We start from the raw sequence: 26,944 nt of genomic DNA, 5'->3' as shown, positions 1-26,944 counted from the left end.
AGTGACCCAAATTCTACCCAGTTCCCATAGATTCAAAGCCAAAAACATCTCACTGGTGTGATTAGAAATGAAAGGAAATTCGTAGGATCACTGAACAGTTTAAGAACTAGAGGCCTGCTGTATTGCCATTGCTCCTGCTAGTCATATTTCTATAACTAGGTCAATATGCACTTCTGAAAAATGGAAGCAAGTCAAGTGAAATAAAATAAAGGCTTTAAAGAAACTGGCTTGTGGACAACACCAACACACATAATTTTAACGTTAGTACAATAAAGAAAATCAATGTTTTAACAAGTTATAGGAAATATTGTCAAGTAATCACTCTAAATAGGAAAGGGAGTGTGTCAAGGCTGTATTTTGTCACCTTGCTTATTTAACTTATATGCCGAGTACATCATGAGGAACGCTGGGCTGGAAGAAGCACAAGCTGGAATCATGATTGCTGGGAGAAATATCAATAATCTCAGATATGCAGATGACACTACCCTTATGGCAGAAAGTGAAGAGGAACTCAAAAGCCTCTTGATGAAAGTGAAAGAGGAGATTGAAAAGGTTGGCTTGAAGCTCAACATTCAGAAAACAAAGATCATGGCATCTGGTCCCATCACTTCATGGGAAATAGATGGAAAAGCAGTGGAAACAGTGTGAGACTTTATTTTTTTGGGCTCCAAAATCACTGCAGATGCTGATTGTAGCCATGAAATTAAAAGACGCTTACTCCTTGGAAGGAAAGTTATGACCAACCTAGATAATATATTAAAAAGCAGAGACATTACTTTGCCAACAAAGGTCCATCTAGTCAAGGCTATGGTTTTTCCCGTGGTCATGTATGGATGTGAGAGTTGGACTGTGAAGAAAGCTGATCGCTGAAGAATTGATGCTTTTGAACTGTGGTCTTGGAGAACACTCTTGAGAGTCCCTTGTACCGCCAGGAGTTCCAACCAGTCCATTCTACGGGAGATCGATCCTGGGTGTTCATTGGAAGGACTGATGCTAAAGCTGAAACTGCAATACTTTAGCCACCTCATGCGACGAGTTGACTAACTAGAAAAGACTCTGAAGCTGGGAAAGGTTTGGGGCAGGAGGAGAAGGGGCGACGGAGAGTGAGATGGCTGGATGGCATCACCGACTCTGTGGACATGAGTTTGAGTGAACTCCGGAAGTTGGTGATGGACAGGGAGGCCTGGCGTGCTGTGATTCATGGGGTCACGGAGAGTCGGACACGACTGAGCGACTGAACTGAACTGAACCCCTTTGCACGGTAAGTGAGAACCCTGTCAGGGGTCTCGTAGAGGGGTGAAAAGCTTAGAATTTCCCAATAGTCTATCTCACATAATGAAAAATACAGTTCCTATTTGTATTAGTTACAATGTTTTTGGTTGTAAGCAACAGACAGTCCCTAGAGCTTATGTCATATTCAAAAAAGGACACTACATAATGATCAAAGGCTCAATCTAAGACGAAGATATAACAATTATAAATATATATGCACCCAACATAGGAGCATCACAATATGTGAGACTAATACTAACAAGTATGAAAGGGGAAATCAACAATAACACAATACGAGTGGGAGACTTTAATACCCCACTCTCACCTATGGATAGATCAACTAAACAGAAAATTAACAAGGAAACACAAAAGTTAAATGATACAATAGACCAGTTAGACCTAGTAGATATCTATAGGACATTTCACCCCAAAATAATGAATTTCACCTTCTTCTCAAGTGCACACGGAACCTTCTCCAGGATGGATTACATCCTGGGCCATAAATCTAGCCTTGGTAAATTCAAAAAAATTGAAATCATTCCAAGCATCTTTTCTGACCACAATGCAGTAAGACTGGATCTCAATTACAGGAGAAAAACTATTAAAAATCCCAACATATGGAGACTGAACAACACGCTGCTGAGTAATGAACAAATCATTGAAGAAATCAAAAGAGAAATAAAAATATGCATAGAAATGAATGAAAATGGAAAACAAAACAACCCAAAACCTGTGGAACACTGTAAAAGCAGTGCGAAGGAGAAGGTTCATAGCAATACAGGCATACCTGAAGAAACAAGAAAAAAGCCAACTGAATAACCTAACGCAACACCTAAAGCAACTAGAAAAGGAAGAAATGAAGAACCCTAGGGTCATTATATCTACTAATGTGGGCAAGAATCCCTTAGAAGAAATGTAGTAACCATCATGGTCAACAAAAGAGTCCGAAATGCAGTACTTGGATGCAATATTAAAAACGACAGAATGATTTCTGTTCGTTTCCAAGGCAAACGATTCAATATTACAGTAATCCAGGCCTATGCCTCAAGCAGTAACGCTGAAGAAGCCGGAGTTGAATGGTTCTATGAAGACCTACAAGACCTTTTAGAATTGACACCCAAAAAAGATGTCCTTTTCATTATAGGGGACAGAAATGCAAAAGTAGGAAGTCAAGAAACACCTGGAGTAACAGGCAGATTTGGCCTTGGAGAACGGAATGAAGCAGGGCAAAGTCTAATAGAGTTTTGCCAAGAGAATGCACTGGTCATAGCAAACACCCTCTTTCAACAACACAAGAGAAGACTCTACACATGGACATCACCAGATGTCCGAAATCAGATTGATTATATTCTTTGCAGCCAAAGATGGAGAAGCTGTATACAGGTAGCAAAAACAAGACCAGGAGCTGACTGTGGCTCAGATCATGAACTCCTTATTGCCAAATTCAGACTTAAATGGAAGAAAGTAGGGAAAACCACTAGACCATTCAGATATGACCTAAATCAAATCCCTTATGATTATACAGTGGAAGTGAGAAATAGATTTCAGGGACTAGATCTGGTAGATAGAGTGCGTTATGAACTCTGGACGGAGGTTCGTCACATTGTACAGGAGACAGGGACCAAGACCATCCTCATGGAAAAGAAATGCAAAAAAGCAAAATGGCTGTCTGAGGAAGCCTTACAAATAGCTGTGAAAAGAAGAGAAGTGAAAAGCAAAGGAGAAAAGGAAAGATATAAGCATCTGAATGCAGAGTTCCAAAGAATTGCAAGGAGAGATAAGAAAGCCTTCCTCAGTGATCAATGCAAAGAAATAGAGGAAAACAACAGAATAGGAAAAACAAGAGATCTCTTCAAGAAAATTAGAGATTCCAAGGGAACATTTCATGCAAAGATGGGCTCGATAAAGGACAGAAATGGTATGGACCTAACAGAAGCAGAAGATATTAAGAAGAGGTGGCAAGAATACACAGAAGAATTGTACAGAAGAGATCTTCATGACCAAGATAGTCACGATAACGTGATCACTGAGCTAGAGGCAGACATGTTGGAATGTGAAGTCAAGTGGGCCTTAGAAAGCATCACTACGAACAAAGCTAGTGGAGGTGATGGAATTCCAGTTGAGCTATTTCAAATCCTGAAAGACGACGCTATGAAAGTGCTGCACTCAATATGCCAGCAAATTTGGAAAACTCAGCAGTGGCCACAGGACTGGAAAAGGTCAGTCTTCATTCCAATCCCAAAGAAAGGCAATGCCAAAGAAAGCTCAAACTACCACACAATTCCACTCATCTCACACGCTAGTAAAGTCATGCTCAAAATTCTCCAAGCCAGGATTCAGCAATATGTGAACCATGAACTCTCAGATGTTCAAGCAGGTTTTAGAAAAGGCAGAGGCACCAAAGATCAAATTGCCAACATCCGCTGGATCATGGAGAAAGCAAGAGAGTTCCAGAAAAATATTTATTTCTGCTTCATTGACTATGTCAAAGCCTTTGACTCTGTGGATCACAATAAACTGTGAAAAATTCTGAAAGGGATGGGAATCCCAGACCACATGACCTGCCTCTTGAGAACCTGTATGCAGGTCAGGAAGCAACAGTCAGAACTGGATGAAGAAGACTCAAAAGCCTCTTGATGAAAGTGAAAGAGGAGAGTGAAAAGGTTGGCTTGAAGCTCAACATTCAGAAAACAAAGATCATGGAATCTGGTCCCATCACTTCATGGGAAATAGATGGAAAAACAGTGGAAACAGTGTCAGACTTTATTTTTTGGGGCTCCAAAATCACTGCAGATGCTGATTGCAGCCATGAAATTAAAAGATGCTTACTCCTTGGAAGGAAAGTTATGACCAACCTAGATAGTATATTACAAAGAAGAGATATTACATTGCCAAATAGGTCTGTCTAGTTAAGGCTATGGTTTTTCCCATGGTCATGTATGGATGTGAGAGTTGGACTGTTAAGAAAGCTGAATGCCGAAGAATTGATGCTTTTGAACTGTGGTGCTGGAGAAGACTCTTGAGAGTCCCTTGGACTGCAAGGAGATCCAACCAGTCCATTCTAAAGGAGATCAATCCTGGGTGTTCATTGGAAGGACTGATGCTAAAGCTGAAACTGCAGTACTTTGGCCACCTCATGTGACGAATTGGCTCACTGGAAAAGACTCTGATGCTGGGAAAGGTTGGGGGCAGGAGGAGAAGAGGACGACAGAGAATGAGATGGCTGGATGGCATCACCAACTCGATGGACATGAGTTTGAGTGAACTCCGTGAGTTGGTAATGGACAAGGAGTCCTGGCGTGCTGGATTCATGGAATCGTGGAGAGTCGGACACGACTGAGAGACTGAAGTGAACTGAACTGAGGGTCAGTAGAAGGAAAGAGATCTTTAAAATTAGGGCAGAAATAAATACAAAAGAAAGGAAAGAGACCATAGCAAAAATCAACAAAGCCAAAAGCTGGTTCTTTGAGATAAATAAAATTGACAAACCACTAGCCAGACTCATCAAAAAAACTAAGGGAGAAACACAAAATCAATAAAATTAAAAATGAAAAGGGAGAGATCACAACAGAGAATACAGAAATACAAAGGATCATAAGAGACTATTATCAGTAATTATATGCCAATAAAATGGACAAATTGCAAGAAATGGACAAATTCTTAGATAAGTATAACTTTCCAAAACTGAACCAAGAAGATATAGAAAATCTTAATAGACCCACCACAAGCATGGAAATACATGATGTAATCAGAAATCTTCCAGCAAACAAAAGCCCAGGTCCAGATGGCTCCACAGCTGAATTCTACCAAAAATTTAAAGAAGAGCTAACACCTATCCTACTCAAACTCTTCCAGAAAATTGCAGAGGAAAGTAAATTTCCTAATTCATTCTATGAGGCCACCATCACCCTAATCGCAAAACCTGACAAAGATGCCACAAAAAAAAAAAGAGAACTACAGGCCAATATCACTGATGAACACAGATTCAAAAATCCTTAACAAAATTCTAGCAATCAGAATCCAACAACACATTAAAAAGATCACACTTCATGACCAAGTGGGCTTTATCCCAGGAATGCAAGGATTATTCAATATCCTCAAATCAATCAATGTAATACACCACATTAACAAATTGAAAAATAAAAACCATAGGATTAATTCAGTACATGCAGAGAAAGCCTTTGACAAAATTCAGCCTCCATTTATGAACAAAACCCTCCAGAAGGTGGGAATAGAAGGAACATTCCTCAACGTAATAAAGCTATATATGACAAACACACAGCAAACATTATACTCAATGGTGAAAAATTGAAAGCGTTTCCCCTAAAGTCAGGAACAAGACAAGGGTGTCCACTCTCACCACTACTATTCAATATAGTTTTGGAATTTTTGCCACAGCAATCAGAGCAGAAAAAGACATAAAAGGAACACAAATAGGAAAAGAAGAAGTAAAACTCTCACTGTTTGTAGATGATATGATCCTCTAAACAGAAAACCCTAAAGACTCTACCAGAAAATTACTAGAGCTAAACAATGAATACAGTAAAGTTGCAGGATATAAAATCAATACACAGAAATTTATTGTATTCCTATACATTAATAATGAGAAAATAGAAAGTGAAATTAAGGAAACAATTCCATTCATTGTGGCAACGAAAAGAATAAAATATTAGGAATATATCTACCTAAAGAAACAAAAGACCTATATATAGAAAACTATAAAACATTGGTGAAAGAAATCAGAGAGGAGACTAATAGATGGAGAAATATACCATGCTCATGGATTGGAAGAATAAATATTGTGAAAATGAGTATATTACCTAAAGTAATTTATAAGTTCAATGCAATCCCTATCAAGCTACCAAAGGTGTTTTTCACAGAGCTAGAACAAATAATTTCACAATTTGTATGGAAATACAAAAAACCTCGAATAGCCAAAGCAATCTTGAGAAAGAAGAATGAAACTGGGGGAATCAAACTGCCGGACTTCAGGCTCTACCACAAAGCCACAGTCATCAAGACAGTATGGTACTGGCATAAAGACAGAAATATAGATCAATGGAACAAAATAGAAAGCCCAGAGATAAATCCATGCATCTATGGACACCTTATCTTTGACAAGGGAGGCAAGAATATTCAATGGAGGAAAGACAATCTCTTTAACAAGTGGTGCTGGAAAAACCGGTCAGCCACTTGTAAAAGAATGAAATTAGAACACTCCCTAACACCGTACACCAAAATAAACTCAAAATGGATTAAAGATCTAAATGTAAGACCAAAAACTATAAAACTCCTAGAGGAGAACATAGGCAAAACACTCTCTGACATAAATCACAGCAGGATCCTCCATGACCCACCTCCCAGAATTTTGGAAATAAAAGCAAAAATAAACAAATGGGACCTAATTAAAATTAAAAGCTTCTGCACAACAAAGGAAACTATAAGCAAGGTGAAAAGACAGCCTTCAGAATGGGAGAAAATAATAGCAAATGAAGCAACTGACAAAGGATTAATCTCAAAAATATACAAGCAACTCCTGAAGCTCAATTCCAGAAAAATAAACAACCCAATCAAAAAATGGGCTAAAGAACTAAACAGATATTTCCCCAAAGAAGACATACAGATGGCTAACAAACACATGAAAAGATGCTCAACATCACTCATAATTAGAGAAATGCAAATTAAAACCACAATGAGGTACCATTTCACACCAGTCAGAATGGCTGCTATCCAAAAGTCTACATGCAATAAATACTGGAGAGGGTGTGGAGAAAAGGGAACCCTCTTACACTGTTGGTGGGAATGCAAACTAATACAGCCACTATGGAGAACAGTGTGGAGATTCCTTAAAAAACTGGAAATAGAACTACCATATGACCCAGCAATTGCACTCCTGGGCATATACACCGAGGAAACCAGAATTGAAAGAGACACATGTACTCCAATGTTCATCACAGCACTGTTTATAGTAACGAGGACATGGAAGTAACCTAGATGTCCATTGGCAGACGAATGGACAAGAAAGCTGTGGTACATTTACACAGTGGAGTACTACTCAGCGATTAAAAGGAATACATTTGAATTAGTTCTAATGAGGTGGACGAAACTGGAGCCTATTATACAAAGTGAAGTAAGCCAGAAACAAAAACACCAATAATGTATATTAACACATATATATGGAATATAGCAAGAGGATAATGATAACCCTGTATACGAGACAACAGCAGAGACTTGGATGTGTGGAGCAGTCTTTTGGACTCTGTGGGAGAGGGCGAGCGTGGGATAATTTGGGAGAATGAATTGAAACATGTCTATTATCATATGTGAAACGAATCTGACGCGGTTGGGGGCTCCCCACCTCAACACTCTGTGGATTTAAGAGGCCGCTCCTTCCGGAAGTGTATAAATTAGCCTGGGATAGAACCTGCACGCTGAATTTACTAATAAAGAAATGAGAAACCAGAACTATAAAGGTGGCATAGAAATACAAGAAACTATTCTTAAATAATCTTTTAAAACTTTGAACAGAGTTACAGATTTTGCCATTTGTTATAAACTGGTTTATTTAATTTAACCAGAACCATGAGAAAGTTGGTATTGTGTGAATTCTGAGGCACTTTCGACATGTTGTAGGAGTGATGTGGACTTTCTTGAGTTTTACACATTCATAAGTGAATGGTCTGTATCTCATGCCTTTGTTGGTTTTCTGTGAGCTGTAGTTTCTGGGAAATGAGCAGCTCTCATTCCTGTAACTCTTGTAACCCAGTCATTCATGTGCCTCCTTCATGAGGATTCAGTGCGGCTGTGGTGCTGTTATCCCTCTGATAGGAACTCTAACTCAGTGTAAAGCCCCAAAGATCTGTTACTTATCTTTATTTTATATTGTACTATATTTTATTTACAGTGTTGTGTTTGTTTCAGGTGTATAGCAAAGTGATACAGTCATATATATATATATGAATTAACAAAAGCAGTTCCCGTCTTTTGATGAGGAGCTCGTGGTTTATGATATAAATGGCATTATTTTGAGAGAGGGATAACTTAGGAATGGCATTGGGTTTTTTTTCTTTTTCAGCTTGAGGCAGTTGTAAAATAACTTAATGTAACTTTTTGCAACTGTGTGTTCTATAGCATTTTTTTCATTTGGTGAAATTTTAACTGTTAATGTTTTTGGCATTGTGCTTTGTACCATTTATTAAATTAAAATTTTTTTAAAAAAGAAATAATTCCATAAATATCTTCCTTTAATAAATTCACTGTTTCTTTCAAAAAAACAAGTAATTTCATATTGAAAGTGTTTCTGTAGTCAATACATATGTAGATATAAGATGCAATGTAATAAAAGTAATTCGACTCATGGGTGGCTCAGAGTGGTAAAGAATATGCCTGCCAATGCAGGAGACACGAGAGATGGAGGTTGGATCCTTAGGTCAGAAAGATCCCATAAAGGAGGAAATGTCAACCAACTCCAATATTCTTACCTGGAAAATCCCGTGGACAGAGGAGCCTGGTGAGCTACAGTCCATGGGTCGCAAAGTGTAGGTCGCGACTGAGCACACACACACTTACATTCTTAAATTCTTTCAGTATCTGCAAAACTATCAGATACATAAAACTTCACCTGCAATATAAAGTCGTTGATGTTCTGTCTCCTGGTTATCTCTTCTGCTTTAAGTATGCATACTTTGCATTTTGTGATAAAATCATAGAAAATTAAGTCTCTTTCTGCCTGCCACTTTCTCTCTCCCAAACCTTAAATGCTTTACCAAAGCTCATTTTTACCCCAAACTTGATTCATATATTATTTCTTTTCTATGACTTCTAACATCCACTATCCACTCTCCCTTCCAGCCTAGATATGTTAGGTTCATCTTCCACTTGACTCTCAAGGAGTGTTAGCAAAAACACCCTCAGTCAGGGGACTTTCCTTCTCATCCTCCCTCCCCTTTCTCAGTCCCTCTTTCACTAGAGTAGAAATTCTTATAAGGTGGTTCAGACTTCAGGACCTGGATGTGTGGTCCATGTCTATTCCAGACAAGCCAGCATCTCCCTCCCAAGAAAGTCATCTTCCTTTTCTTACTTTCCAAATTTCCTGCTCCATTCACAGGAAATTGAAACCGGTAGCATTCTGACTGTGAATAAGGAGGAAAGAGGAACTATCAGATTCTTGGGATGAAGTCGTGTGCTGCTACCTGGTTATTAGAGTTGTTTTCCCCAGGATACTTTTTGTGACATTTAGCATGCTATCATTTGCTAATGTTCCTATAAATGTACATCCTTCAGATTTCAGGGAAGTAGAGACGGAAGTTATGGTTATCAGGACATGTTTGGAGAATTTCCTAGGTCCTCTAGACTAATATTATTTAAACCTGTTTACTATATTGCATCAATATTCCCTTGAGGGCGATATTTTTTCTTACATTATTTATAAGAATTTACAAGCCATCATTCTAAGCATCCAAGATCTAGCACTAAAACAAGTGCTCAGGAGATGCTCAATAACAGTTGGTAGAAAAAGACATTAATTGAATAAATGACAATATTCTATGAATGTAGAGATTTTTGAATAGTGCCATTATTTCTTGTCTCTCTTTTTTTCTTTTCACTACTTCCTCTTTAACGAGAATCCATTGAGGAAAATTTCCATTTTATTTATTTATTTCTTTTTAATTTATTTATTTTTAACTGGAGGCTAATTACTTTAAATTATTGTATTGGTTTTGCTATACATTGACATGAATCTGCCCCGGGTGTACATGTGTTCCCCATCTTGAACCCCTCTCCCACCTCCCTCCCCATACCATCCCTCTGGTTCATCCAAGTACACCAGTCCCGAGCATCCTGTATCATGCATCGAACTTGAACTGGAGATTCATTTCACATATGATAATATACATGTTTCAAGGCCATTCTCCCAAATAGTCCCACCCTTGCCCTCTCCCACAGAGTCCAAAAGACTGCTATAAATCTGTGTCTCTTTTGCTGTCTCATATACAGGGTCATCTTTATCATCTTTCTAAATTCCATATATATGCATTAGTATACTGTATTGGTGTTTTTCTTTCTGGCTTACTTCACTCTGTATAATAGGCCCCAGTTTCATCCACCTCATTAGAACTGATTCAAATGTATTCTTTTTAACTGCTGAGTAACACTCCATTGTGTATATGTACCACAGTTTTCTTATCCACTCATCTGCCGATGGACATCTAGGTTGCTTCCATGTCCTCGTTACTATAAACAGTGCTGCGATGAACACTGGAGTACATGTGTCTCTTTCAATTCTGGTTCCCTCGGTGTGTATGCCCAGGAGTGGGATTGCTGGGTCGTATGGCAGTTCTATTTCCAGTTTTTTAAGGAATCTCCACACTGTTCTCCATAGTGGCTGTACTAGTTTGCATTCCCACCAACAGTGTAAGAGGGTTCCCTTCTCTCCACACCCTCTCCAGCATTTATTGCTTATAGACTTTTGGATAGCAGCCATTCTGACTGGTGTGAAATGGTATCTCATTGTGGTTTTGATTTGCATTTCTCTGATTATGAGTGATGTTGAGCATCTTTTCATGTGTTTGTTAGCCATCTGTATGTCTTCTTTGGAGAAATGTCTATTTAGTTCTTTGGCCCATTTTTTGATTGGGTTGTTTATTTTTCTGGAATTGAGCTTCAGGAGTTGCTTGTATATTTTTGAGATTAATCCTTTGTCAGTTGCTTCATTTGCTATTATTTTCTCCCATTCTGAAGGCTGTCTTTTCACCTTGCTTATAGTTTCCTTTGTTGTGCAGAAGCTTTTAATTTTAATTAGGTCCCATTTGTTTATTTTTGCTTTTATTTCCAAAATTCTGGGAGGTGGGTCATGGAGGATCCTGCTGTGATTTATGTCGGAGAGTGTTTTGCCTATGTTCTCCTCTAGGAGTTTTATAGTTTTTGGTCTTACATTTAGATCTTTAATCCATTTTGAGTTTACTTTTGTGTACGGTGTTAGGGAGTGTTCTAATTTCATTCTTTTACAAGTGGCTGACCGGTTTTTCCAGCACCACTTGTTAAAGAGATTGTCTTTCCTCCATTGAATATTCTTGCCTCCCTTGTCAAAGATAAGGTGTCCATAGATGCATGGATTTATCTCTGGGCTTTCTATTTTGTTCCATTGATCTATATTTCTGTCTTTATGCCAGTACCATACTCTCTTGATGACTGTGGCTTTGTGGTAGAGCCTGAAGTCCGGCAGATTGATTCCCCCAGTTCCATTCTTCTTTCTCAAGATTGCTTTGGCTATTCGAGGTTTTTTGTATTTCCATACAAATTGTGAAATTATTTGTTCTAGCTCTGTGAAAAACACTGTTGGTAGCTTGATAGGGATTGCATTGAACGTATAAATTACTTTGGGTAATATATTCATTTTCACAATATTCTTCCAACATGAACATGGTATATTTCTCCAACTATTACTGTCCTCTCTGATTTCTTTCAACAGTGTTTTTTAGTTTTCTATATACAGGTCTTTTTTTTTTTTCTCTAGGTAGATATATTCCTAAGCATTTTATTCTTTTCATTGCAACAGTGAATGGAATAGTTTCCTTAATTTCTCTTTCTATTTTCTCGATATTAGTGTATAGGAATGCAATGGATTTTTGTGTGTTGATTTTATATCCTGCAACTTTACTGTATTCATTGATACAGTTCAGTTCAGTCGCTCAGTCGTGTCTGACTCTTTGCGACCCCATGAACCACGGCACGCCAGGCCTCCCTGTCCATCACCAACTCCCGGAGTTCACTCAAACTCATGTCTATCGAGTCGGTGATGCCATCCAGCCATCTCATTCTCTGTCGTCCCCTTCTCCTCCCGCCCCCAATCCTTCCCAGCATCAGAGTCTTTTCCAGTGAGTCAACTCGTCGCATGAGGTGACCAAAGTATTGGCAGTTTCAGCTTTAGCATCAGTCCTTCCAATGAACACACAGGATTGATCTCCTTTAGAATGGACTGGTTGGATCTCCTTGCAGCCCAAGGGACTCTCAAGAGTCTTTTCCAGCTCCACATTTCAAAAGCATCAATTTTTCATATTCATTGATTAACTCTAGTAATTTTCTGGTGGAGTCATTACGGTTTTATGTGTAGAGGATCATGTCATCTGCAAACAGTGAGAGTTTTACTTATTCTTTTCCAATTTGGATTCCTTTTATGTCTTTTTCTGCTAAGTATAAAAGTTAAAAATGTAAAATATATATGTTAATTTCTGAGTTAATGTCTCATACTCTAGAGGGAAACCTCATCTCTCTTTTTGGGAGAAGAAATTAATGTAGAAAATTTCCATTTTAGACTTCAAAGTTACTTTAGAATAAATAGGTACTCTTATAGCAAAGGTAGCCATGGGTACAAGTGAAGTAACATAGGTTCTACATTTGCCAACATTTCATAATTTCAAATATGCAAAATGTTATTTAAAATGACTCCAAAGTAAACCTGAATAAATGAAGTATTCAAACCTTTTGTAGTTCTAATAATGAGCTATAGAACTTACATGTTATTTATCTTTGTCCATAATTTTAAGTATGATTTTTAAACATGTTTAAAGCAGTTGAAATTGTTTGCAAGTTACATGTCTCTTGCTTGGTTTTGGAGGCATAAGGCTTTTGTTAAAATTTAAAACTAAAGGCAGAATTATTTTGATTGATTTGGGTAAATTTCAGCTCTGTCTAATTTTGCCATGTGCATGCTGGACTAGTGATATAATTTACTTCATAGAATTATTTTAAGAATTAAGTTACATTATTAATTAAAGTTCTTATCATGGGCTTCCCTGATAGCTCAGTTGGTAAAGAATCTGCCTGCAATGCAGGAGACCCTGGTTTGATTCCTGGGTTAGGAAGATCCACTGGAAAGGGGATAGACTACCCACTCCAGTATTCTTGGTCTTCCCTTGTGGCTCAGCTGGTAAAGAATCTGCCTGCAATGCAGGAGACCTGGGTTTGATCCCTGGGTTGGGAAGATCCCCTCGAGAAGGGAAGGCTAGGTGGGAGGAGAGGGGATAACAGAGGATGAGATGGTTGGATGGCATCACCGACTCAACGGACATGAGTTTGAGTAAACTCCAGCAGTTGGTGATGGACAGGGAGGCCTGGCGTGCTGCAGTCCATGGGGTCACAAAGAATCGGACATGACTGAGCAACTGAACGGAACTGAACCCACTCCAGTATTCTGGCCTGGAGAATTAAATGGACTATTAAGTCCATGGGGTAGCAAAGTGTTGGACAAGAAGAAAGTTCTTATCATAATTCTCTAAACACAGTAAATATTTAGTGTGTATACTTGTACAATTACTAAACTGGTAAATTAGTAATTTTGTGATTGAGTAGCAGAAGCAGATTTTTTTTAATTTAAATTATGATGCAAATATATATTTTGTAATTTTTATTGTAATGATTCAAATACAGTAAATGAATTGAGGCTGAAATGCTTTTTTTTTTTTAGGATATTTTATTTTATTTTTCAAGGTTTTCCATCTATTTTATTTTATTTTATTTTTCAAAAACAATTTTAGGAATCTTTACTTAAAAACAACCTTATCTTAAAATGGAGCAACTTTGGTTTTACGAGCAGCAAGCGAAGTACAGAAGCAAAAATGCATTACAGGAGCATTAAGTTCTACATTAGGTCACAGCATCTAATCTGAAATCACACCTGTAATATCATTTTTCAGGATATCTGGGAAATAGCTATTTCCCAGGATGTCTGAACCATAGCTACTCTATTTTGACTTTTAATTGTAAAAAAAAAAAAAAAATTTTAATAGGCAAAGCAGATTTCACCATTAATGACGTCAGTGTTTTTCTAGGTATGAGAAGATGCAAGAATTGGAACTCATAAAACCTTTTTCTGAAAAGATCTAACTATCTGAAGGCCTGTTCTGCCAGTTTTTTTTCTTTTTTCAGAGCACAGAGTGCCTCATTCCTGATTTTCACCCTGAACTTCTTTCAGGGGGTGTTGAAGGTCAGCAGCTTGCAATGGTCATGATGTAATCTTTGTAGAGGCAGCTGGCAAGTACCAACTTTCAGTCAGCAGGGTCCCTTCATAGCCACATATCTGACCATGTGACACCGTTTCATGGCCATTGTGTCCCGCGGTGCTGGGAAGGCTCATTCCCAGGTCTAGGGAAGTGATGGGCCACTCAGTGTGCTAAAATTGGACCAGGCCTTGCAAGTAGCAAAAGTCTCTGGACCACTGTCTTACTAGCCTCCTGATCCAGGAAAATATTTCCTCTTGTTGCTTTTTCCCATACCCAGAGTCACATTATTACAATTATTGATCTCATATGGAACTGTTAGCTCAGCATGATATCACAGGCTCAGTGAAACAAGTGATATAGAAAATAATATAGCCATAGCTAGAATCCCAGGGATGGGTGAGCCTAGTGGGCTGCCAATTATGGGGTCGCACAGAGTCAGATATGACTGAAGTGACTTAGCAGCAGCAGCAGCAGCAGCAGTTATTAGTAAAATAAGAATTATAAGTCAAGAACTTTCATTAGATAAAGCCTGGTACACCCCAAGTCACCTGACTTCATTCATTAAATGGTTATAGTCTGGTGTTAATCTCCTGGTTGTACATTACGGAGCATCCGACCTTTTCTTTTTTTTTCTAGTCAGCAAGGGTTTATTTATTTTTTTTATTTTTTTATTTTTTTAATTTTACAATATTATATTGGTTGGTTTTGCCATACATTGACATGAATTTGCCCCAGGTGTACATGAGTTCCCCCTCCTGAACCCCCCTCTCACCTCCCTCCTCCCTTTATCCTCCCTCTTGGTCATCCCCGCACACCAGCCCCGAGTATCCTGTAACATGCATTGACCCTGAACTGCTGATTCGTTTCACATATGACAACATACATGTTTCAATGTCATTCTCTCAAATCATCCCACCCTCACCCTCTCCCACAAAGTCCCAAAGACTGTTCGATACAACTGTGTCTCTTTTGCTGTCTTGTATACAGGGTTATATTTCCATCTTTCTAAATTCCATATATATGTGTTAGTATACTGTATTGGTGCGTTTCCTTCTGTCTTACTTCACTCTGTATAATAGGCTTCAGGTTCATCCACCTCATTAGAACTGATTCAAATGCATTTTTTTTAATGGCTGAGTAATACTCCATTGTGTATATGTGCCAAAGCTTTCTTATCCATACGTCTGCAGATGGACATCTAGGTTGCTTCCATGACCTGGCTATTATAAACAGTGCTGCAATGAACATTGGAGTACATGTGTCTCTTTCAATTCTGGTTTCCTCGGTGTGTATGCCCAGAAGTGCGATTGCTGGATCATATGGCAGTTCTATTTCCAGGTTTTTGAGGAATCTTCACACTGTTCTCCATAGTGGCTGTACTAGTTTGCATTCCCACCAACAGTGTAAGAGGGTTCCCTTCTCTCCACACCCTCTCCAGCATTTATTGCTTGTAGACTTTTGGATAGCAGCCATTCTGACTGGTGTGAAATGGTATCTCATTGTGGTTTTGATTTGCATTTCTCTGATTATGAGGGATGTTAAGCATTTTTTCATGTGTTTGTTAGCCATCTTTCTGTCTTCTTTGGAGAAATGTCTGTTTAGTTCTTTGGCCCATTTTTTGATTGGGTCATTTATTTTTCTGGAATTGAGCTGCAGGAGCTGCTTATATATTTTGGAGATTAATCCTTTATCAGTTGCTTCATTTGCTATTATTTTCTCCCATTCTGAAGGCTGTCTTTTCACCTTACTTATAGTTTCCTTTGCTGTGCAGAAGCTTTTGATTTTAATTAGGTCCCATTTGTTTATTTTTGCTTTTATTTCCAATATTCTGGGAGGTGGGTCTTGGAGGATCCTGTTGTGATTTATGTCGGAGAGTGTTTTGCCTATGTTCTCCTCTAGGAGTTTTATAGTTTCTGGTCTTACATTTAGCTCTCTAATCCATTTTGAGTTTATTTTGGTGTATGGTGTTAGGAAGTGTTCTACTTTCATTCTTTTACAAGTGGCTGACCAGTTTTCCCAGCACCACTTGTTAAAGAGACTGTCTTTTCTCCATTGTACATTCTTGCCTCCTTTGTCAAAGATGAGGTGTCCATTGGTGCGTGGATTTATCTCTGGGCTTTCTATTTTGTTCCATTGATCTATATTTCTGTCTTTATGCCAGTACCATACTGTCTTGATGACTGTGGCTTTGTAGTAGACCCTGAAGTCTGGCAGGTTAATTCCCCCAATTCCATTCTTCTTCCTCAAGATTGCTTTGGCTATTCGAGGTTTTTTGTATTTCCATACAAATTGTGAGATTATTTGTTCTAGTTCTGTGAAAAATATCGTTGGTAGCTTGATAGGGTTTGCATTGAATGTATAAATTACTTTGGGTAGTATACTCATTTTTACAATATTTATACTTCCAATCCATGAACACGGTAAATTTCTCCATCTATTAGCGTCCTCTTTGATTACTTTCACTAGTGTTTTATAGTTTTCTATGTACAAGTCTTTTGTTTCCTTAGGTAGATATATTCCTAAGTATTTAATTCTTTTCGTTGCAACAATGAATGGAATAGTTTCATTAATTTCTCTTTCTATTTTCTCATTATTAGTGTATAGGAATGCAAGGGATTTCTGAGTGTTGATTTTATATCCTGCAACTTTACTGTAATCATTGATTAGCTCTAGTAGTTTTCTGGTAGAATCTTTAGGGTTTTCCGTGTAGAGGATCATGTCATCAGCGAACAGTGAAAGTTTTACTTCTTCTTTTCCAATTTGTTCCTTTTATGTCTTTTTCTGCTCTGATTGCTGTGGCCAAAACTTCCAGAACTATGTTGAAGAGTAGTGGTGAGGGTGGGCACCCTTGTCTTGTTCCTGACTTTAGGGGAAATGCTTTCAGTTTTTCACCATTGAGGATAATGTTTGCTATGGGTTTGTCATATATAGCTTTTATTATGTTGAGGTATGTCCCTTCTATTCCCACTTTCTGGAGGGTTTTTATCATAAATGGATGTTGAATTTTGTCGAAGGCTTTCGCTGCATCTATTGAGATAATCATATGATTTTTATTTTTCAGTTTGTTAATGTGGTGTATTACGTTGATTGATTTGCGGATATTGAAGAATCCTTGCATTCCTGAGATAAAGCCCACTTGGTCATGATGTATGATCTTCTTAATGTGTTGTTGGATTCTGATTGCTAGAATTTTGTTAAGGATTTTTGCATCTATGTTCATCAGTGATATTGGACTGTAGTTTTCTTTTTTTATGGGGTCTTTACCAGGTTTTGGGATTAGGGTGATGGTGGCCTCATAGAATGAGTTTGGAAGTTTCCCTTCCTCAGCAATTTTCTGGAAGAGTTTCAGTAGAATAGGTGTTAGCTCTTCTCTAAATTTTTGGTAGAATTCAGCTGTGAAGCCGTCTGGACCTGGGCTTTTGTTTGCTGGGAGATTTTTTATTACAGTTTCAATCTCCGTGCTTGTGATGGGTTTGTTCAGATTTTCTATTTCTTCCTGGTTCAGTTTTGGAAAGTTGTACTTTTCTAGGAATTTGTCCATTTCTTCCAGGTTATTCATTTTATTGCCATGTAATTGCTGATAGTATTCTCTAATAATCCTTTGTATTTCTGTGTTGTCAGTTGTGATCTCTCCATTTTCATTTCTAATTTTATTGATTTGGTTCTTCTCCCTTTGTTTCTTGATGAGTCTGGTGAGTGGTTTGTCAATTTTATTTACCTTCTCAAAGAACCAGCTTTTGGCTTTGTTGATTTTTGCTATGGTCTCTTTTGTTTCTTTTGCATTTATCTCTGCCCTAATTTTTATGATTTCTTTCCTTCTACTGACCCTGGGGTTCTTCATTTCTTCCTTTTCTAGTTGCTTTAGATGTAGAGTTAGGTTATTTAGTTGACTTTTTTCTTGTTTCTTGAGGTGTGCCTGTATTGCTATGAACTTCCCCCTTAGCACTGGTTTTACAGTGTCCCAGAGGTTTTGGGTTGTTGTGTTTTCATTTTCATTCATTTCTATGCATATTTTGATGTCTCTTTTGATTTCTTCTATAATTTGTTCATTATTCAGCAGCGTGTTGTTCAGTCTCCATATGTTGGCATTTTTAATAGTTTTTCTCCCGTAATTGAGATCTAATCTTACTGCATTGTGGTCAGAAAAGATGCTTGGAATGATTTCAATTTTTTTGAATTTACCTAGGCTAGATTTATGACCCAGGATGTGATCTATCCTGGAAAAGGTTTCGTGTGCGCTTGAGAAAAAGGTGAAATTCATTGTTTTGGGGTGAAATGTCCTATAGATATCTATTAGGTCTAACCGGTCTATGTATCATTTAAAGATTGTGTTTCCTTGTTAATTTTCTGTTTAGTTGATCTATCCATAGATGTAAGTGGGGTGTTAAAATCTCCCACTATTATTGTGTTATTGTTAATTTCCCCTTTCATACTTGTTAGACGCGAGAGACGCCGGCCCCGGCGGCGCAGACGCGACGCGAGAGACGCCGGCCCCGGCGGCGCAGACGCGACGCGAGAGACGCCGGCCCCGGCGGCGCAGACGCGACGCGAGAGACGCCGGCCCCGGCGCAACGAGCCACGCAAAGAGGTGCGGCCGTGAGGAGCTACCCCACGCCTGAGGCCAGGGCCGGCGGCCGAGAGGAGCTACCCCACGTCCAACAGGCGGTGGCTGCGTGGGCGCAGGAGGGCCAAGAGGAGCTACTCTGCGTTCAAGGTCAGGAGGGGGGGCCTTGAGGAGATACACCTCGTCCAAGGTAAGGTACAGCAGCTGCACTTTGCTGGAGCGGCTGTGAAGAGATTTTCCACGACCAAGGTAAGAGAAACCGAAATAAGACGGTAGGTATTGCTAGGGGGCACCAGAGGGCAGACAAACTGAAATCATAATCACAGGAAACTAGCTGATCTAATCACATGGACCACAGCCGAATGTGGTCCCCTGGAGAAGGGAATGGCAAACCACTTCAGTATACTTGCCTTGAGAACCCCGTGAACAGTAACAAAGGGCAAAATGATAGGATACTGAATGAGGAATTCCCCAGGTCGGTAGGTGCCCAGTATGCTACTGGAGCTCAGTGGAGAAATAACTATAGAAGGAATAAAGGGATGGAGCAAAAGCAAAACCAATACCCAGTTGTGGATGTGACCAATGATAGAAACAAGGTCCGGTGCTGTAAAGAGCAATATTGCATAGGAACCTGGAATGTTAGGTCCATGAATCAAGGCAAATTGGAAGTGGTCAAACAGGAGATGGCAAGAGTGAACGTCGACATTCTAGGAATCAGTGAATTAAAATGGACTGGAATGGGTGAATTTAACTCGGATGACCATTATATCTACTACTGTGGGCAGGAATCCCTTAGAAGAAATGGAGTAGCCATCATGGTCAACAAAAGAGTCCGAAATGCAGTACTTGGATGCAATCTTAAAAATGACAGGATGATTTCTGTTCGTTTCCAAGGCAAACCATTCAATATTACAGTAATCCAGGCCTATGCCCCAACCAGTAATGCTGAAGAAGCCGAAGTTAATCGGTTCTATGAAGACCTACAAGACCTTTTAGAACTAACATCCAAAAAAGATGTCCTTTTCATTATAGGGGACTGGAATGCAAAAGTAGGAAGTCAAGAAACACCTGGAGTAACTGGCAAATTTGGCCTTGGAGCACGGAATGAAGCAGGGCAAAGGCTAATAGAGTTTTGTCAAGAGAATGCACTGGTCATAGCAAACACCCTCTTCCAACAACACAAGAGAAGACTCTACACATGGACATCACCAGATGGTCAACACCGAAATCAGATTGATTATATTCTTTGCAACCAAAGATGGAGAAGCTGTATACAGTTAGCGAAAACAAGACCAGGAGCTGACTGTGGCTCAGATCATGAACTCCTTATTGCGAAGTTCAGACTTAAATTGAAGAAAGTAGGGAAAACCACTAGACCATTCAGATATGACCTCAATCAAATCCCTTATGATTATGCAGTGGAAGTGAGAAATAGATTTAAGGGACTAGATCTGATTGATAGAGTGCCTGATGAACTCTGGACGGAGGTTCGTGACATTGTACAGGAGACAGGGACCAAGACCATCCCCATGGAAAAGAAATGCAAAAGAGCGAAATGGCTGTCTGAGGAGGCCTTACAAATAGCTGTAAAAAGAAGAGAGGCGAAAAGCAAAGGAGAAAAGGAAAGATATAAGCATCTGAATGCAGAGTTCCAAAGAATAGCAAGGAGAGATAAGAAAGCCTTCCTCAGTGATCAATGCAAAGAAATAGAGGAAAACAACAGAATAGGAAAAACAAGAGACCTCTTCAAGAAAATTAGAGATTCCAAGGGAACTTTTCATGCAAAGATGGGCTCGATAAAGGACAGAAATGGTATGGACCTAACAGAAGCAGAAGATATTAAGAAGAGGTGGCAGGAATACACAGAAGAACTGTACAAAAAAGATCTTCACGACCAAGATAGTAACGATAACGTGATCACTGACCTAGAGCCAGACATCTTGGAATGTGAAGTCAAGTGGGCCTTAGAAAGCATCACTACGAACAAAGCTAGTGGTGGTGATGGAATTCCAGTTGAGCTATTTCAAGTCTTGAAAGATGATGCTGTGAAAGTGCTGCACTCAATATGCCAGCAGATTTGGAAAACTCAGCAGTGGCCACAGGACTGGAAGAGGTCAGTCTTCATTCCAATCCCAAAGAAAGGCAATGCCAAAGAATGCTCAAACTACCGCACAATTGCACTCATCTCACACGCTAGTAAAGTCATGCTCAAAATTCTCCAAGCCAGGCTTCAGCAGTATGTAAACCGTGAACTCCCAGATGTTCAAGCAGGTTTTAGAAAAGGCAGAGGCACCAGAGATCAAATTGCCAACATCCGCTGGATCATGGAGAAAGCAAGAGAGTTTCAGAAAAACATCTATTTCTGCTTCATTGACTATGCCAAAGCCTTTGACTGTGTTGATCACAATAAACTGTGGAACATTCTGAAAGAGATGGGAATCCCAGACCACCTGACCTGCCTCTTGAGAAACCTGTATGCAGGTCAGGAAGCAACAGTTAGAACCGGTCATGGAACAACAGACTGGTTCCAAATAGGAAAAGGAGTGCGTCAAGGTTGTATATTGTCACCTTGCTTATTTAACTTATATGCAGAGTACATCATGAGGAACGCTGGGCTGGAAGAAGCACAAGCTGGAATCAAGATTGCTGGGAGAAATATCAATAACCTCAGATATGCAGATGACACTACCCTTATGGCAGAAAGTGAAGAGGAACTCAAAAGCCTCTTGATGAAAGTGAAAGAGGAGAGTGAAAAGGTTGGCTTGAAGCTCAACATTCAGAAAACAAAGATCAAGGCATCTGGTCCCATCACTTCATGGGAAATAGATGGAAAAACAGTGGAAACAGTGTCAGACTTTTTTTTTTGAGGCTCCAAAATCACTGCAGATGCTGATTGCAGCCATGAAATTAAAAGACGCTTGCTCCTTGGAAGGAAAGTTATGACCAACCTTGATAGTATATTAAAAAGCAGAGACATTACTTTGCCGACCAAGGTCCGTCTAGTCAAGGCAATGGTTTTTCCCGTGGTCATGTATGGATGTGAGAGTTGGACTGTGAAGAAAGCTGATCGCCGAAGAATCGATGCTTTTGAACTGTGGTGTTGGAGAAGACTCTTGAGAGTCCCTTATACTACAAGGAGATCCAACCAGTCCATTCTAAAGGAGATCAATCCTGGATGTTCATTGGAGGGACTGATGCTAAAGCTGAAACTCCAATACTTTGGCCACCTCATGAGACGAGTTGACTCACTGGAAAAGACTCTGATGCTGGGAAAGGTTGGGGGCGGGAGGAGAAGGGGACGACGGAGAATGAGATGGCTGGATGGCATCACCGACTCTGTGGACATGAGTTTGAGGGAACTCCGGGAGTTGGTGATGGACAGGGAGGCCTGGCGTGCTGTGATTCATGGGGTCGCGGAGAGTCGGACACGACTGAGCGACTGAACTGAACTGAACTGAACTGAGTAATTGTCTTAGATATTGCGGTGCTTCTATGTTGGGTGCATAAATATTTGTAATTGTTATATCTTCTTCTTGGATTGATCCTTTGATCATTATGTAGTTTCCTTCTTTGTCTCTTTTCACAGCCTTTGTTTTAAAGTCTATTTTATCTGATATGAGTATTGCTACTCCTGCTTTCTTTTGGTCTCTATTTGCATGGAATATCTTTTTCCAGCCCTTCACTTTCAGTCTGTATGCATCCCTCGTTTTGAGGTGGGTCTCTTGTAGACAGCATATATGGGGGTTTTGTTTTTGTATCCATTCAGCCAGCCTTTGTCTTTTGGTTGGGGCATTCAACCCGTTTACCTTTAAGGTAATTATTGATAAGTATGATCCCGTAGCCATTTTCTTTATTGCTTTGGGTTCAAGTTTATACACTCTTTCTGTGTTTCCTGTCTAGAGAAGATCGTTTAGCATTTGTTGGAGAGCTGGTTTGGTGATGCTGAATTCCCTCAGCTTTTGCTTGTCTGCAAAGCTTTTGATTTCTCCTTCATATTTGAATGAGATCCTTGCTGGGTATAGTAATCTGGGCTGTAGGTTATTTTCTTTCATCACTTTAAGTGTGTCTTGCCATTCCCTCCTGGCCTGAAGAGTTTCTGTTGAAAGATCAGCTGTTATCCTTATGGGAATCCCCTTGTGTGTTATTTGCTGCTTTTCCCTTGCTGCTTTTAATATTTGTTCTTTGTGTTTGATCTTTGTTAATTTGATTAATATGTGTCTTGGAGTATTTCACCTTGGGTTTATCCTGTTGGGGACTCTCTGGTTTTCTTGGACTTGGGTGATTATTTCTTTCCCTATTTTAGGGAAGTTTTCAACTATTATCTCCTCAAGTATTCTCTCATGGTCTTTCTTTTTGTCTTCTTCTTCTGGGACTCCTATGATTCGAATGTTGGAGCATTTAACATTTTCCCAGAGGTCTCTAATATTGTCCTCATTTCTTTTAATTTGTTTTTCTTTTTTCCTCTCTGTTTCATTTATTTCTACAATTCTATCTTCTAGTTCGCTTATCCTGTCTTCTGCCTCTGTTATTCTACTGTATATTGACTCTTTTTTATTTCTTCTAAGTCCTTATTAAATCTTTCTTCCATCTTCTCAATCCTTTTCTCCAGGTTATTTATCTGTAACTCCATTTTGCTTTCAAGATTTTGAATCATTTTCACCATCAAAATTCGAAATTCTTTATCAGGTAAATTCCCTATATCTTCTTCTTTTGTTTGTGTTGGTGGGCAATTATCTTGTTCCTTTACTTGCTTGGAATTTCTCTGCCTCTTCATCTTGCTTATATTGCTTTGCTTGGGCAGGCCTTTCCCTCTTCTTGCAGTTTGTGGAGTTCTCTTTGTTATGTAGTTTCTTCGCTGTGTGTGGGGTTGGACGGGTGACTTGTCCGGGTTCCCTGATTAGGGAAGCAAGTGTCGGTGTTCTGGTGGGTGGAGCTGGATTTCTTCACACTCCTTTTGAAGACAATGGGCTGCTTTTCTGAGTGCCTGATGTCCTCTGCCAGTATTCAGAAGTTGTTTTGTGGACCTTACTCCGCGTTCAAATGTTCTTTTGATGAATTTGTGGGGGAGAGAGTGGTCTCACCGTCTTATCCCTCTGCCATCTTGTTCCTTACTCCCCAGAACACTGGATTCTTATATTCCACTTGGTCATGGAGTATCTCTTCACAGCTGCTCCAGAAAGGTGCAGCCGCTGTACCTTACCTTGGACGAGGGGTATCTCCTCAAGGCCGCCCCTCCTGCTTTGAATGTGGCGCAGCTCCTCTCGGCCCTCCGGTGCCCAAGCAGCCACCACCTCTTGGATGTGGTACAGCTCCTCTTGACCACCGCCTTAACCTTGATCACGGGGTAGCTCCTCTCAGCCACGATTCTGCACATGGTCGGTTGCGCCGCAGCCGGGCGTCTCTCGCGTCTGTGTCTGCGCCGCCGGAGCCAGGATTCTCCGCATCTGACCTTTATCTGAACCTTGGTTACTGAGATAAGCCTTAGAAACTAACCTAGAGTGTCCTTTTTAATAACTTAATTAAATCTTTTAGCAGTATCACGTAACAAGGAACTGTCTCAGCAGCGAGTCTTAGTAAACTGCTGCTGCTGCTGCATCACTTCAGTCATGTCCTACTCTGCGTGACCCCCATAGACAGAAGCCCACCAGGGTCCCCCATCCCTGGGATTCTCCAGGCAAGAACACTGGAGTGGGTTGCCATTTCCTTCTCCAATGTGTGAAGTGAAATGTGAAAGTGAAGTCGTTCAGTCGTGTCCGACCCTTAGTGACCCCACGGACTGCAACCTACCAGGCTCCTCCATCCATGGGATTTTCTAGGCAAGAGTACTGGAGTGGCTTGCCATTGCCTTCTCTGTAGTAAACACTAGACATTAACAAAACTAGAAACTTAATTTAAAAATTTACACAACTTAATATTCCGTGATTTTTCATTATGGAGGCCCTGTAGCCAGGGAGGCTTTAACCCATCAATTAAAAAATGAGGTTTGTCAGAGAGCTGGGAAAAGCCAAGCAGCCATCTTGGATTTCCCATAGCCCTTACTCTGATTTCCAGCTACTGTTTTTAATTTTCCAATTTAGAAGCAGACTGTTGCCATGGTTTAAGGACATTAGGATGGCACAAGTCTAACAGAGTCTTTGTATAAGCAGAATGAGCTTTTACATGTCTACAAACCCGACAATTAGATTAATTTCTAAAACTACCATAGGATCAGGCCTATGGTAGAAAAGCCTTTGATTTATATGCAGAGGGCTAAGAAGTCAAGAAAACATTATAAATGATCATAGGAATCAGGTCCAGCATCTTGGGCAAGCTGTCTACCTCTGATGTCATCACCTTCTCATCCTGGTGTAGTGTAGGATGCCTCGTGACCTGCAACCAGGACTAAAAAAAATTTAAAAATTAAAAAAAATTAATAAAAGACATAATTTAAAGGACTGTCCCCAACCTGGATGGAAGGACTTTTTTCAGAGGCTGAGATGCTTAAGGGAAAAAGGCTCCTCTAACTGGAACCTGGATTCTATCTCTATCTTCTGAAATGCAAATTAAATACAGAAATACTACAGCTCTGAATTTTTATTTTCTGTTTTCCCACGTGACCCTTAGAAACACATCTTAATGTTTAAAGAACTCAACAAAGGAATCTGTAATTCATTTTAAATGAATGCATTTTATGAATAAAACTTAAAAATATCTTCCCAATATATCACCTAAGAGTGATATAAATAAACCTTTGTTGCCTTTATAGAGAATATCTATATGAGATAAGAGTAAAGGAACAATGAACTTTTTGCCCATCCTACCCACTGTCTTCCAATAGTAATGGCTTCTTATAAGCTAAGGTCAGTTAATGGATTAGAACTGATCACATAAATATGTTAGGTAAGTTTTTTTTTTTTTTGCCTTTACCTAGTCTAGCTATGACTGTGCTATTACAAATGGCATTTGCATAGAGCATATTCAACTTCCAACCCTTTTGTGTAAAGTATCCCTCTGTAAGTATAGCTCTACTCTTATGTTACTGCTAAATGATCCTCCTAAAACCTGTGCTGTGTCTACTTATATTCCATTTGGTGGTAAGAATTCCCTTAAGTATATTCCTGACTTATCCTGTCTATAGTACTATTGAAAAATTTCCTCCAATTTTCTTTGGGTCTTCCTGGTGACTCAGAAAATAAAGAATCTGCCTGCAATGCAGGAAACTCTGGTTTGATCCCCGGGTGGGGAAGATCCCTTGGAAAAGGGAATGGCAACCCACTCCAGTATTCTTGCCTGCAGAATTCCATGGACAGGGGAGCCTGGTGGGCTACAGTCCATGGGGTCGCAAAGAATCGTACATGAATGCGTGACTTTAACTTCCTTTCACTTTGCTGATTTTGTCAACTGCCCTCCACAAACACAGTAAATACTTTGAAATAGTCTCTTCTTTTTAATCAATCAGGAATCTAATGTTGACCAGCTCTTTTTATAGCCTAAATAGCAACTGTAACTCAAGCTCAAAATCATAGGTGCAAAGTCAAAAAGAAAGTGAAATGAAAGTGAAAATCGTTCAGTCATGTCTGACTTTTTTCAACCCTATAGGCTGCAGCTGTAGAAGGCAATGGGACCCCACTCTAGTACTCTTGCCTGGAGAATCCCGTGGACGGAGGACACTGGTGGGCTGCAGTCCATGGGGTCACTAAGAGTCAGACACGACTGAGCGACTTCACTTTCCCTTTTCCCTTTCATGCATTGGAGAAGGAAATGGCAACCCACACTAGTGTTCTTGCCTGGAGAATCCCAGGGACAGGGGAGCCTGGTGGGCTGCCGTCTCTGGGGTCTCACAGAGTCGGACACAATTGAAGCGACTTAGTAGCAGCAGCATGGGCTGCAGCCTGCCAGGCTCCTCTGTCCACGGAATTCTCCAGGCAAGAATACTTGAGTGGTATCCGTTGCCTTCTCCAAGGGATCTTCCCAACCCAGGGACTGAACCCAGTTCTCCCACATTGCCGGTGGATGCTTTACCATCTGAGCCACCAGGGAAGCCCCAGTAGAAAACATATTGTTGAGTCCTGTTGTACTAAATTTGTATACATAGTAAAGTAACAGTTTCCAGTGTTTAATATAAAAG

This window comes from Moschus berezovskii, chromosome 1 (assembly GCF_049115385.1).
Source record: "Moschus berezovskii isolate FMDL1 chromosome 1, NW_MosBer_1.0, whole genome shotgun sequence".
NCBI lineage: Eukaryota > Metazoa > Chordata > Mammalia > Artiodactyla > Moschidae > Moschus > Moschus berezovskii.
This window is presented reverse-complemented; position numbering follows the sequence as displayed.